We start from the raw sequence: 14,928 nt of genomic DNA on the forward strand, positions 1-14,928 counted from the left end.
TATTACAACAAACAGCTCAGCTCCCCCTAATGGTGTTACTAATGCATCTCTATCAACTTATGGGATATTCTCTGCTGATCAGATCCCTGCTGATGAACAGTAAAGCAGATTTGATGTTATGTGAATAATTGTAAGATTATTATTTAACATCAACATATTTTTTTTAATCGAGCTCACATAAGGGTCCCTTTCAACGTTATGATTCTATGATTTAAAAAAATTACAATAAGCCATTACTGGAATTCGCCCATGAACAGAAAGAGGGGCATTAAATGCACTGATATGTCGTCATTTGGATTCCCGGTGGCATTGTTGTTGCTACGGCCTTTAGAAGACAGGGGTGAAATTTCCCAAGTCTGAATAATGGCATTCTGTCACTTAGTCTGAAATCTTCTCTTCTGCTCTCCAAATGGACAGAGCAATCTTCACTTTCTGTGTATCACTGTTGTGCTGCTGCTAAACAGATTGTATGTTGTCCCGCAGAGTTGGTCTCATTTCACTAGTGGATAAAGCGATTCTTGCAAATAGCTTGCAAAATGATTTGGGATCCTTTGGGATGAAAGGCGTTATAGAAATGTGTAAAATTATTATTACCAGGGAGAAAGAAAGAAAAAACCCACCACTGTGTGTACTGTTTATATCAAGCGGGGAATGGGGAGGTGACTGTCTTATGTTAATGAAATGCCTGTTTCGCCCTTATTACACTGGAGAAACTGTGGGAAAAGAGTTTATCATGTGAAAATACAACACCAGTGTTCCTACTATAATACAGCAGAGGCCAATGAGACATGTGGTAATCTAAGGAGTGTTGATTGTTCAACTTAAAAGATGCTGGGAATGTGGAAGATGTATCTCACACTTTAAAAAAACCCCCAAAACATGGGAACTGCTTCAACTTGATTTTGCCAGGTTTCTTGGGATTTGCAGTACATTCAGCAAAGCAATGGCGTTGCTGAAGTACAACACATTGGAAAACGTAGGCCACACAAAGCTGCTGTTACTCTGTTAATTGGGCAAGCATAAAAGTAAGTCAAGATGAAAACTTTGTTGCACTAAGATCTAGTTCTCAATGACAGTGCTGGAGCTTCATGCCCCGGCACCAGGGGGGCAGAGAGCAGGCGGGGGCAAGGCTGGCACGCATTCTGGGGGCGGGGCGGGCCACCCGCAGGGGCAGGGCACCCAGCGCAGGCGGGGGGCAGCCGCATTGGCACCCCACTGGGATCACACTGCTGGGGGCGGTGTGCTCCCCCCGCACTCCTCTTCCTCTGCCAGTTCTCACTGAAGTAGTAAAGTCAAAGTGAAGATTTTGGATGACAAAGCTCCTTTAATTCTTCATTTTAGAGAGCAGGTGGGGGCTTACAGATTAAGGTTGCAGGCCTGTGGTCTCTGGGAGGGCACCAATGGGGCCACAGAACCGCCAAATTCCCCACTTTGAGGGGAGAAAGAGAAGTTCATCCTCAGAATAGGAGATCCCTAGGGAACGTTGGGAACAGGGTTGTGGACCTTAAGAGCTACCAACTTCCCATTTGCCTGACACACTCTTGGAATGGGATAGATGGGGGGGACAAACTACACCAGCCTTGGAGGTGACAGAGCTTGTTTTCTTTAATGTAAGGGAAACTGTTTCAAAAACAAAAAACCGGAATATGAGAAATGGTTCATCTGCCTTTGGCTCTACCTCCGTCTGTCCTCTTGGATTGTTCCACTCACATTGTCAATAATGTGAGCCCACATCTAAACTGAGAAGTGCTGTAGCCCAGATCCATAAGGTTTGCCACCTCAGTGAGAACTTAGCTATCTATCTAAAAAAGGTTCTGCAAGAAAAGTAATAACATTTTTTTAACCTTTGTTCCCTTAAGTTTGGCTGTTGAGATCAGAGTGAAGACTTTGGATCACAAAGCTCCTATTATTCTTCACACTATAGAAATAAAAAGATTTGCACTTATGCAAATAGTTACAATACTTTGAAATAATGTTCTGCTAGCTAAATGTATTTTTCAATGTACTATTTAATTATGGATATGCTTGATTTAACACTTAGTACCAAAATGCTAAAAATCTCAAAAGTGCTAAAGTCTACAGGAAGCACAATATTGCTGTATTGTGTGCAAAAGCATTTTAAAGATTCTGATTCTGGGAGAGCTTTATTGAAAACAGTACTTACTTGTCTCTGGGGCCTAGTGCTATCCAAGTGTGATACAGGAGAGAGAGGGAGAGAGAGGGCCCTTTTGACACATAAACGCTGGGCACAAGCTAGCTAAAATTATACACATTCAAGTCCCATTGATTTCAAAGAAAGATCTTTGCATTTTTAAGTTGATTGACTTTAAAAATTAATCAACTGTAATGGCCCCAATTCATACATCTGGCATGAATAGCTACTATTAAGGCCCATTTAGAGTGCAATATCTGAAGGGTACCGCAATAGCTACTCCTGGTGTAGACAATGCTGAGCTAGATGGACCAAGGGTCTGATTTAGCATAAGGTGGCTTCCTAAACAAAATGGCAGCCTTAATTGTGTATCAATCAATTTTTGGATTGGCATTAGAAGCTTTTGTAAATATTCATGGTCAATTAGGATATGGAAGATGAGCATGAACTTCACTTGGGCATTTCAAATTTTGCAAGTGATGCTATACCACTTTGCAAAAAAAAAAGAAGAAGGAAAGAAGGAAGGAAGGAAGGAAGGAAGGAAGGAAGGAAGGAAGGAAGGAAGGAAGGAAGGAAGGAAGGAAGAAAGGAAGGAAGGAAGGAAGGAAGGAAGGAAGGAAGAAAGAAAGAAAGAAAGAAAGAAAGAAAGAAAGAAAGAAAGAAAGAAAGAAAGAAAGAAAGAAAGAAAGAAAGAAAGATGCAGGTTCAGGATGTTTTAAAATGAATTTACAAATAAGCTTTTTGGCTAAAAAGAAACAATACCAGAAATAAAGATGGATACTTAAAAGTTATATTGTGTTCCCAATCTTCTGATCATATTACATGTCCACCATGTCTACTTCTATATCTTTTAACTCCATATTTTTACTCTTTCACCCCTGCCTCTGTAATTTATTTGCTTCGTCTGATATATTCTGGCACACATTCAAATAACATAGTAGCTAAGTGAAATAGCATATACTTTCTGCATTGCATTAACACGAATTATTAAGTGGTATTACTGGGTGGTTTTTTTCTTGCGCACATGCGCATGTGCGCACACAGTGGGGGAGAGAGAAATATGTTATCACTTCTGTATTTGAAATAGTAGTTTCATTTTGTTTTGAGAACTGCACATCTTTCATTCTTAGCTGGTAGGCTGACAAAACCAAAGCAACCTGGATAAAAATGAAGGGATTTCAACCACCGTGAAATACTGTGTGACATAACGGCCAACATAAAGCCATCATTCTCAATGTTTACATTGGTACTGATTCTTAACAGCATGACGTTAGCTCAATATAAAGCTATGCTTTTTCTAAAACAACTCAGGTACAAGGAGAGCCTTTAACAACCAATCATGTTCCAGGTCTATAAAGAATTACACTACCAATCCAAACTGACATGTACATTAAAGCTCACCTATGGGCACCTTAAATTTTTACTCAAAGCCAGGGATTTACTCATCCCGAGAAACACAACCCCACAATAGTTGTTATGTACATATATCATTCCAGAAATCAATGGATGTTCCAAGTGTTACAGTTCTGTACATATCCAATTGTTTTACAATTAACCCAATATGACACCTAAAGAGAAAATTTAAATAAGGAAATTCACATCTCGCAGCGTAAATCAGCATGATGAAAAAGCAAGCATTGACAATGCTTAACAATTTGGCTGCTAGTACAACAGCCTGTTTCTTTGAAGTTATTTATGTCTCTGTAGAGTTGCAGCAAAGGCTGATGTATGCAAAGCCATAGTACTTAATGCCAGAACTGACTAGCTGCCAGCATGTTAGGGAAACAGCATTGCGAAGAGGATGTCCAAGGAAACCCGGGAGCACAACTCTATGTATTGCACTCACAGGTAAGTCCCTCAGAGTTTGCTGACTCCCAGGTAAATTGATGGCCTAAATAGTAGTATATTGATTGACAGAAGAACAAATAGAAAGTGCCTATTCGCTCCTTAGCAATGCTTTACCCACCCCACCCCTTTTTGGCCTGGAGACACTTTTACAGCTGCACTGGATTGTACAACCAGATTCCACTTTAAAGTGGCTTCCCACATAGCAGCAGTAAGTAAGGCAATGTGGTGATTCACTCAAAAAAGGCAAAACAAATCACAACCCCCGATCTGCAACATGACAATGTGCAACTACTGCTGCTTTAGAATATTTCCCAATACTTGATAGCTATACATTTGTTCTGAGTTAAGTGAACAATAGGGGCACATTACAGAGTGAGAGTTCTTAAAAGGAAGGCAGCCTTCTATGCCTGATGGTGTGCTTCGAGAGCCAGTGTGGTGTAGTGGTTAAGAGTGGTAAGTCTCGTAATCTGGGGAACCGGGTTCGCGTCTCCGCTCCTCCACATGCAGCTGCTGGGTGACCTTGGGCTAGTCACACTTTTCTGAAGTCTCTCAGCCTCACTCACCTCACAGAGTGTTTGTTGTGGAGGAGGAAGGGAAAGGAGATTGTTAGCTGCTTTGAGACCCCTTTGGGTAGTGATAAAGTGGGATATCAAATCCAAACTCTTCTTCTCTTCTGTCCATCATGCTTGCAAATGACATTCATTCATTCATCATTCATTCATTCATTCATTCATTCATTTATAACAAACTCCTGTCTTTTGTGTGTGCCCAGCTTGCAAGAGGTTATTGCCATCCTGAAACAAGTTATGGCAGTGAACTGGGAATTTGGCAGTCTGGTACTGGTACGGAAAGATTCCTCTTAACCACAAAATCACTTGATTCCAGGCCAAGCGTAATAAATAACAAACTCTTGCATTTACAAGTCAAGAACTAGTGTGGCCCAGTGGATACAATGTTATGGCCACTTTACACATTACATTTTTAGGGATACACCTAAAAGGGTTTGTGTATGCTTTAAAACTGCAGGGTGTGAATGTGCCAAACAAAAATTTGGAAACACATATATATCAGTCATTACTGGCTTCTTCTCTCTGAGTGTACACTTGACATCGTTCCCAGATCTGTCTCTGTGTAATGTGTGAAATGGCCCTTAAACCTGTGCTCAAGCTGCATTTCAGCTGTAGTCTCAAAAGCACTTTGTAGGATTAAAAAAAAAAATCCACAAAGAAATGACTTCTATGCAGGAACTATGAATCCTTCTTGTAGATCAAATGCGACAATTGCATTCATTAGGGTTTTGTTCCATCTCCTTTGCTGGGACAGGGCTGGCACCAGGTTGACAAGGCCCTGAGCAATGTTCCTTCCAGTACTTCTCCCCGCCAAGCTTACCAGAGTACGGATGACACTGGGCAGTGGCAGGCAGCAAAGGAGGCAGGCAGCAGCACAGCTCCAGCTGCACTCCCTCGGCCCAGCATGAAAAGAGAAGCACTACAGGGCAAGGCAATTGCAGCCAGCACCACTAATATCCTCTTTCTTAAACCCAATTCCTGTAGGCATTGTCCCCAATCAGTACATGGAGGATGGAACCAAAAGGTTATATTAGGTAGGATCTATGTGTCTATGCCTTTAGGAACCATTTGGTCCATCTATTGTCCACACTGTCTGGCAACAACTCTAAAGGGCTGTAGTCAGTGTCGGACCATCTGCTTTGCATGCAGAAAGTCCCAGGTCCAATCCTCAGCATCTCCTGGTAGGTCTGGGAATTTCCCATCTCTGAAACCCTGAACAGCTGTTGCCAGTTAAATGTGGGCAATACTGAGCTCAATGGAGCAGTGGTCTTGGACTGACTCCATACAAGGCAATTTCTCATGCTCCTATGTTGGGTTAGGCTTATTTAATTTATGACTCACTTCCCACAGCAAAAAAGCGTGACAATGATTTACAACAAACGCGGTAATAAAAATACAGAAACATATTGAAAACGTTGGGTAAACACATCCAATCACTTGTGCTTCCTAAAACGCCCGAGAAAACAAAAACGTCTTTGCTTGGGGCCGAACCATTGGGGAAAAGATAGTGGTGGCTGCCTGGTCTAGCGCTTGTTTTTATAGTGCTGGGACATTACAAAAGCAAGACTTGCTTATTTCTTTATTTAAAGAGGAGGCTGGCATCAGGTGAGGTGGGTCCCCAGCCTCGCTAGAGTTGCCATATGTCCTCTTTTTCCAGGACACGTCCTCTTTTTCATAGGTAGAGTTGTCATAGCGATCCATAGTTAAAGTTGGCAAATGTGCCCTCTTTTTGGCTCTTCAAAATATGGCAACCCTCTGCCCCACCATGCCAGGTGCTGGTGCTGTGCCTTTGCCAAGATGCCACAATTATCTGCAGTTCCAGAGAACTTACATACCACATTGATTCCCTATACTCTTCCCCTGCCCCACCAGCTTATATCCTGCTTCCTGGAAGTGCTCTTGAAATGGCTTCCAAATGTTTAAAAATGCACAAAAATGCTTGCACAGGGAGTAAAGAGACTGCATGCATGGCAATCAAATCAGGCAACCCACAAAGAGGACCACATTATATCCTGCAAAAGAGAACCTTCCATGGATTTCACTTCCTCGCAAACTCCCATTCTTAAGTATTATTGCGAAATCAATAAAAGAAAAGATTGTGTCAGCGTTGTATAAAAGTTGTGTGTCTCACCTCCTGCACTGCAAATATGGACAAAGATAGCTTTTTATACACGCATGGATAAAGGGTAGGGATAATTTGTTAGAGACACTTAAATTGTGCACGACTCTTTGTGTCTGTTGTACATAAATATAGGTCAAACAGATTCCCTGAAATAATTGGTTGTGAATGACCTTACCTGAATTGCTGTTGCTTATGATTCATGGAGCTCCAGGCTGTTCGATGGTAAAAAGAGCAGAAAACTGGGCAAGGAACATAATCGTCAGATCATGTATAAGAATAGCTGTCCATGGCTAAAGAAACAGATATAATAGGCCTTAAGTTTATTTTAGCTTTAGGATCATTTAAATCACAAGGATGGGAAACATATTGTGTCACCATGTAAAAGCCACAAGGCAAGTTTTAATGTGCCCTGAAAAAACAACACCATGCTGAATTTAACACCTTGGGGCAATTTCTGTATTAGCAATTATTTAGAAGTAATCTTTCACCTTTGATGTATCAGGAGAGCAAGTCTACAGCCAGAAACCCTGATGGCTGAGGTGGGCAAAAGGTACACTCCTTCCCCCAGTGGCTGCTTCAAGCAAAATAAAAAATTTGGCAAGAGAGCTAGTCACATGGTTCTAGCACATCATGTAAAGTTTGACATTCAGGTAGTTGAACAGATTGGATAGTTATTGCTATAAGATTAGAGACATTTGTATTTATTTATTTTTTTAAGAAACCAGGGAGTCAGAAAAAGATTGGAATTTCCCAGTCAGCCCCTTCCCCTGGAATCCAGAACTACAAACAAGAGTTTTGGTTCCCCCTCCACCCCCACATTAAGCCCCAATGAGAGCCTTTTAAATGTGTCTGTAGGAAGGGGGGGGTGTTACTGCTTTGCTGTTTCGTTGTACTTATTTACTTGTTTTTATCCTGTATTTTATTCTGTGAGCTGCCCTGCAATCTTCAAATGAAGGGCACTATAGAAATCTAATAAATGAATGAATAAAACAAGAGGTTTGCTGCTTACCCTGTGTGTGTGTGTGTAGATGAGGACGTTGAGTGCCTAGGAAATTGTTTGTCCCAGGGCTCTTTGCTGGGTTGCACACAACAGTATGTTAGTGACAAAAACCTCTTGACCATAATCAGCATTATGTACAACAGCACCAGGGAAAAATTACACGTTTCAGGGCCTTTGTTGTATGGTGGGCCTGACATTTCAGCACCCATGGATTCATGGAAGAATGTAGGCCTCACAAAGAGGCCTTCCATTTGCAGCTGCCACCATGCAGTTTGGATGAGGAAAGAGGCTGAACTCATGAGTTTTGTGGTACACAGAGGAGTTGGGCCTGGGAGAAGTGTTTGAGCCTTCCTGGTGATGTCCTCAGGAGCGGGACAGGTTTCCAAATACAGGTGGCAGAACAATGTGGCAGTTTGGTGGTAGAAGTTGGGCCTCCCTTGTTCTATTTTACAGTGGTACCTCGGGTTAAGTACTTAATTCATTCCGGAGGTCCTTGCTTAACCTGAAACTGTTCTTAACCTGAAGCACCACTTTAGCTAATGGGGCCTCCTGCTGCTGCTGCTTTTTTATTGAATTGGATAAAAATAAGGGAAGACATGTTGTTTGATCAATTGCCCCTATTAAGTACAGATTAAAGTCTGTAACCCAACACCTATTTACCTGAGAGCACCATTGAACTCAATGAGTCTTTCTTCTGAGTAGAGACATGTGTGAGATTGAAAAAGCATACCAGTTAATCAGCAAATTCCTTAGTCTGGGTTGTAGAACAGGCTCCTTTGGGACTCCCCAAGGTACTTCTGGTAAGCAAAGGAAACACATTTACAATGGTGTGTGTAAATCAGCTTTCTTTTATTTAAATGATGTGTGGTAGCATCAGATCTTAAGCTTCACTAAGGATCCTCAACAAGCGCCTTCCTTGAAGTGTTTAAGTGTGCAAATACAACTGGTTAATTAATCGATCAAACCAGTTAAAAGCCAGAGAGCAAACCAGCTAATCCCTTTAAATCGCTTAGCACTTCTGCCTGCTCCTGTTGCATAAGGGGGGAAAAATAATGCACGCCTTGCTTTAGCAACTTTTGGCAAAGCGGCTGTCTACGGGGAGGGACTTAACTGAGGCGGCTGTGAAGGATTCACCCTCCCGCCCTCGGCCAGACCGAACTCACCCTCGACAAAACACGGAATCATGCTGGAAGATTTGCTTAAGGGGGAAAGGTCCACTCCTTTTTTCAACATGTTGTAAATTTGCACAACTTCACTGATTTTGCTCTAGTTGTATGAAGCTGCTTTAAAAAAAAAAAAGTTAAGCCAAGACTTTATCTCAGTCTCCTTCAATGTTCGTGAGAAGAGGAGAGAATTTCCTTGATCTCTTTTCTCTTTCTCTCTTTGCCCGGGGGAGAGTAAGGCGCTCCGTTCCTGCCTGCGTTCTACGTGCTACGGAAATCCAGTCCGGATTTTGCACGCAGCCGGACTGTTCCTCTGGTTCAATCTATTTTTCTACTGCAGCCCAGAGAGTGACTGAGGCAGAATCACACGCAGTCACAGGATCAGTGGATCCTTGCACCATTAACCTACATGCTCCAGACTTTAGAGGAGCTGCAGAATTCAGTGCCCAACTACTTTCCGTCGCCTACAGTTGAAAGCTGCCCCACTCCAAAGCTGCCCCACCGCTCTGCAGCCCCCAAAGCGGGGAAACAAACCACTTTGTGGGAGCCTGGGAAGCAGGGACTATTTTCTCTTACTGTGTCCTCTCCTGGGCTGCTGTAATGAACAACATTCCTAGGTTGAAGCCTCCTCTCTGCTTTGTGCCTATTAGCTGTTCCCGTTCCCTCCCTCTGCTGCTTGTTTTCCGCCCTAATAAAGATCATACCGGAAATAACCATTGCAGACCTGCTTGCGAACTAACTAGGAGTTGGAAGTTAAGAGCTTAAGCCCCGAGATCTGCAAGGACGAATGTTTTGGACAGTTAACATAATTGTTTCTCCTGCAAAGTGCCAGCAAAAAAAAGAAAGGAAACAGAAAAAAAGAGGGGGGGGGAGCTGTGTGCAATTGCTCCACATACATCAAGAGTTGTCAGTAAAATCAAACTGACGTCATCCCTGTGTAAAAAAGAGCTGTGTCTTTTGTTCTTCTCTCCCCCCCCCCCGCACCGCCCTGTATATCAAGATTTAAAAATCCACCTCCCGTTTATGCCACGTTAATTGCAATGCAAAAGGAGACCTTCCACTAAAACTTGCCTAGGCTGTGCTACATTTTAATGAATGCAAGCCTGCCTTTTGATCTCTCCGAGTCAGTTGTGCCGGAAGGTTAGTTGCATATCCTGGCTGCGCTGAAATTCGATCAGCAGAGGGGGCAAAGAAAAAGAAAAGCATTTTAACGGGAATCAATAGAGGATCATAGGGTCTGGGAAGGAAATACGTGTTGACTGGGAAATTTATGCGAGGGTTGTTATACATGCATATATATTACACACGCACCCATATGTACATGACTTGTGTTTTTTTTAATTAGCCCCAACGATAAATACGCCCAGAGACAATGAACGAGAAAGGCGGGGGTGGGGAATCCAGCTTGGCTGTGCTTCGTTGTGTTTTAGCTCCAGATCGAGGAGTTCGTGCACCGCTTCCAAGCAGGGAGCATACATTTAAAGCGGCATGCTCCGAAAAAGATCGCGGATATTGCAAACGGGTCGCAATAAATTAAATCTGTTTACTCTTGCGAGTGACTTTGGCTCGCCCCGCCCTCTTCCGACCGTGGTGTCGTAGTAAGAGAAATTCCTCCGGGTTTGCACTCCTTTTAAGTTTTTACTCTCCGGAAAGGGGTTTGGGCATGAGCTGCGGGTGAGGCTAAAGGAAATTCTTCACTTTGAAAAGAAAAGATGATTTTCATGGCACATTTTTGAAATCGCTTAGATGCCCCTCCCGTATTTAAAAAACAAATAGGCACTGCTCAGCTTCTACACAAACAGAGGCTTGATTAGCATAAAAATAAGCCTCCTTTTTCTTTTTGAATTCGTCTAAACGCACATTACTGCGCGCGTGCGTTCGGATTACAGTGTGAAGGAGACTGTCTTAAAAGTTTGAGAGGTCAGCAGTAAGATCGGGAGTCACAGGGATAGGGAATGGTTATTTCATTCTGTCAATTCAACACAAACACGCTCCCAATAAATAAATTAGGACCTTCAGAATTAAAAGTGTCAACTGGTAAAATAAAGCATTATGAGGAAGAATCAGATTAAACAACATTTACACTGTAAATTTTACACAGTCAATAAAATAAAACCAGTAACAGGGCCAAGTTACATTCACAGCACATTATTAATTTTTATCTTATTTTTTAGTTACTCTGGACTCTATCTCAGTGCTGGATATTAAGATTTTGTATGGAAAAAGACATGCAACAAGATACATATTTACTCAGAAGCAAGCTCCACTGAGGTCTTTATTCACAATTAAATGCATATAACTGCAGTGTTAGGTTGTAATCCTAACCCCATTTACCTGGGAGTAGGCCCCTTTGAATTCAGTAAGACTTACTTTTGAGTAGACATGGTTAGGATTGCATGTTGCCATTGTTATTGTTTCAAATTACACAGATCTTCTGGGGCAAAAACAAAACCCCTGATTGGTCCTCACAGGTCCCTAATAAGTAAACAGTGAGAAGTTAGGAAAACCATTGTGACTTAACGTTAGCCAAAGTTGTTGATTAATTTTAAAATGAAGTCCAGGCACTGGTACAAAGTCAAAAGGAGACAAACTGGATGGTGTTAACTGCTGGTTGAGAGGGGTGATGTTTTTATCCTAGTTCTCGTGAGTAGTGGAAGGACAGAGGGCCTCTCCAGACACCTATTCATTCATCCTTCACCCTATTCTCTCGTACAATGTTGACCTGGTGGTTAGACAATGCATAGTCTTTACAGAGCATTTGTTCTATTTCCAGATCGGTAATATGATAATGATCATCATCCTGATTTGTGGCATGTATATATGCATTTTCCCATTAATCATTTGTTTGTCCCTCATTTTGCAATGCAGTTCCCTGTCACTTTCCAAACTGCAAAAATCAAGGTTCTTTTTTAAAAAGTGGATCTGTTGTACTAGGGTGACAGAATGCTTTAATCCATTTAATTTCACACACCTAAAGATCCAGTATGTGCTTGAATCTCTCATGCAAAAGTCTGGAGACACCCTGAGTGACTTTAAAAAAACAACAACCCACACACCTCCAATTCAGGAACATCCAGAGAAACAACCTGTGTGACTTGAAAGCCTGCATACTGTATTGTGAACCCTAGTTGGCCCTAATCAAGGTATAGTTTTGCTACTGTAAATTTTGTAATCATGGGCCAGTACAACTACTTGATTCTGATGTCCTTTGGGAACAACTAAATCTAGAAGTTAAAGGATGGCATCAATATCACACCCAATTTAGTAACATCTATTTTAAAACAAAAAGTTTTGAAAACACGCTAAAGCATAGTTCGGTGTAATCTGAAAGCCAGCATGGATTCATCCTTTAAAATGCATTGTTCTACTATCCCTATGGAGAGAAGATATTGGTGCTTAGGATGTGTCTGTGCTGCAGGCACAAAAGTTCAGAATGAAGACAAAGGTTACTATTGGGGAGAGTATATTTGTTCAGATGTTAAAGAGTTAATTTTGCTCTACAGATTCAGATTTTCTGCAGTAAACTGCTGAAATGATGCACATTAGACACTGAAATTATAAAACAAAGGCATATCCTTTCTTGTCTGTTCCTGATGAGCACTTGCATACGTGATTGTAAGTTTGTGTCTTGTTTTCCTCTGACTTTAAAAATATTTTATGTCTTTTTTCTTTCCCCCTTTTCTTTCTTTTCTTGTTTAACTCACTGTAATAGTTTCAATAAAATAATAATAATAATAATAATAATAATAATAATAATAATAATAATAATATGATGCTGATGTTTGTGCTATTTTTATATGTTTTTCTTTTGTATTTGTTTCTCATGATTGCAGACATTTAACCCTGCTGCTGGTCCCTGATGGTTTTGTACCTGGTTGGACATGTACTGTATGTTCTGTGTTGGTGTGAGTGTATTCTGTATTTTTGATCACCACTGTCACTTGCAGTTGGCTCCTTTATTCATATAGCTGATGTGATGCATTAAGAGGGGAGAGAATCTGAATTTGCCAGCATGTGAATTCACCAGAAACAGAGGATGTCTAGTTTTAGGTGATGACCTTTATTAATTCTCTATTACCAGGCCCTGCTGTGAAGCAGGGTGGGGGTTATACTAACATTCTCAGTGTTTTGCTACAAGTAGTACCGTACTTTCTATTGTGGGAAACCTGTCTCTTAGATCAAAATTCACTACTTGGCTTTATTGCCAGGGGTGGGGAGGAGGTAGCAGGGCCCAAACCACATTTCATTCAAAGGCCCCTGATACCTAGTAGGGGCTGATGTCATCGCTTTCTGCAAACGCTAGGGACCTCTGTGTATAGTAACTGCTGCCGTTTGTCTGCATTGGTGTAGCTGCTGTGGGGGAATCGCTAGCCCTGGCTTCATCCTTGGGGAGATGTGGGTGACCCACATGTGCAGACCAGAGCCAACTCAGGCCTGCACAGAGGCCTGCAGATGGCAGCGCAGGCTGACTCTGCCATTGGCAGAGTGCCTGGAAGTCTCTTGAGCCAGGATCAGGTTGCAGAGGAGAGCAGGTTTGCAAGTTTGCTGATTCAAGCAAATGAGCCAGGTATTTTGGGACACTTGTGATTTCCTAGAACCAGGTTTCAGAGATGAAATCTTATTCTATTCAAACAGCAAATACATAAAAGGCAGCACAAGAAAGAGGAGGAAAACATAGAAAAGGCTAACGAAACAAATGGAGCAGGGAGCAAGCGTGTGGAGAAAACCTAGCATATATTTTTGGCCTACCAGACCAAGGGTGGGCAATTTTTTTGCCCCCAGGAGTCACACATGGCAATCTCGCATGGGGGTCTGTGGTTGCCATTTTCACACCCATGTTCACACCCACCGACCATCTATCTCAGACACGTTCTTTCTCTTGCACACACACAATTGTAGTAAAGAGGAGAGGACAGGGAGAGGAATCTGAAAGGCTTTATTTTCCCCATCATCATCATCACACTCTCCCCACTAAGGCTGTTTGGCAGGCTGGGAAGGAACCTGATTTACACAAGAAAGGAAGGTACATATTAATGGTAGTCCCCATGCACGTTCCTCTTCATCACAATTGCACTGCTCCCCCAATTGATGGCCTGGGGAATGGGGCAGTTGTTAGCAGGGAGAGGCTTGACCACTTGTACCAGGTCACAGGCCAAATCCAACTTCTGTGTTGCCCACGTATGTCCTTGGCCCCGTGACAGGGATAATGAATAGACATAAAGAAAGAGAGGGGAAATCACAACACATTTTATATTGGACGCAAACATTTATGTTTCACACTCCTGGCATTTGTAAAGGCTGGTCTTTGCATGAGTCAAGGTTTGTTCCGTAGCACTGAGGCATCTGAGGAGCTCAGGAGGCATGATGGCCTCTGATGTTTGATGGTATCTGGGTAAGATTACTTGAGTGTGGCTGACAGACGTTAGCTTATGCAGAGGTTCCATTAATTTCAATGAATTTACAGCCTTTCTGAGGCTTGCAGCATCAGTATCTTTTGTCCAGATGTTGCAATGCATCACTGCAGAAGAGCATCCTATTCTGTGGGGCTGAGGGCTTAACACCCTAAACACACATGGCTGAAGAAAGAACCCGATGGCAAGTTTTCACAGAAAATCGTTTTACTTTTATTGATTCATGTCTCAACTTCCATTAATCCTTTGTCGCTCAAGGAACTGTATACATTCATTCAGCTGACAATTTTGAAAATGCCAGCCTTCTAAAGGTTAATTACGTTTTTACATATTTGTTTGGTGTGTCGTTTATTTTACAAAGCAGAACTATTGTAAGTGTCTCTTTTATATAAACCCTGTGTCAAAATATTCCAGTGGGTTTTGCATATGAAGGAAATACTACCTGTACATATTACAGGTAAAGAGAACTCTGTGGTAATCAGTGGATTATGGAGTGTGAATGTGGTGTTCGTAGATCCCCTCGCTGTTCCAAAATAAAGCAGATCAGCATCTCTCTGGTCCTCCAGTGACCTCCCCATTGAATCATAGAAGGAATTCCACATTATCTGCTGTGAATGCTGGCCTTTCCCAGAGGCTGGTTATATTCATGCGTGTAGAGCTTTT

The 14,928-nt window shown here is 42.0% G+C and overlaps 1 long non-coding RNA gene across 3 annotated transcripts; it reads right to left on the minus strand.

Annotated features, from left to right (window-relative positions):
* Nucleotides 1–1,849: 1,849 nt before the first annotated feature.
* Nucleotides 1,850–9,989, minus strand: LOC309366561. Of its 3 annotated transcripts, none has more exons than XR_014166780.1 (4): nt 9,264–9,989; nt 8,422–8,488; nt 6,867–6,981; nt 1,850–1,918 (listed from the first exon to the last, which is right to left on the minus strand). It is a non-coding gene; the product is annotated as an uncharacterized lncRNA (long non-coding RNA). The 3 variants fall into 3 exon arrangements; XR_014166781.1 differs by lacking the exon at nt 9,264–9,989 and adding an exon at nt 8,855–9,061; XR_014166782.1 differs by lacking the exons at nt 8,422–8,488; nt 9,264–9,989 and adding an exon at nt 7,180–7,332.
* Between the last annotated feature and the right edge of the window lie 4,939 nt (nt 9,990–14,928).

This window comes from Podarcis melisellensis (genome assembly GCF_964234715.1).
Source record: "Podarcis melisellensis genome assembly, chromosome: 3".
Classification (NCBI taxonomy): Eukaryota; Metazoa; Chordata; class Lepidosauria; order Squamata; family Lacertidae; genus Podarcis; species Podarcis melisellensis.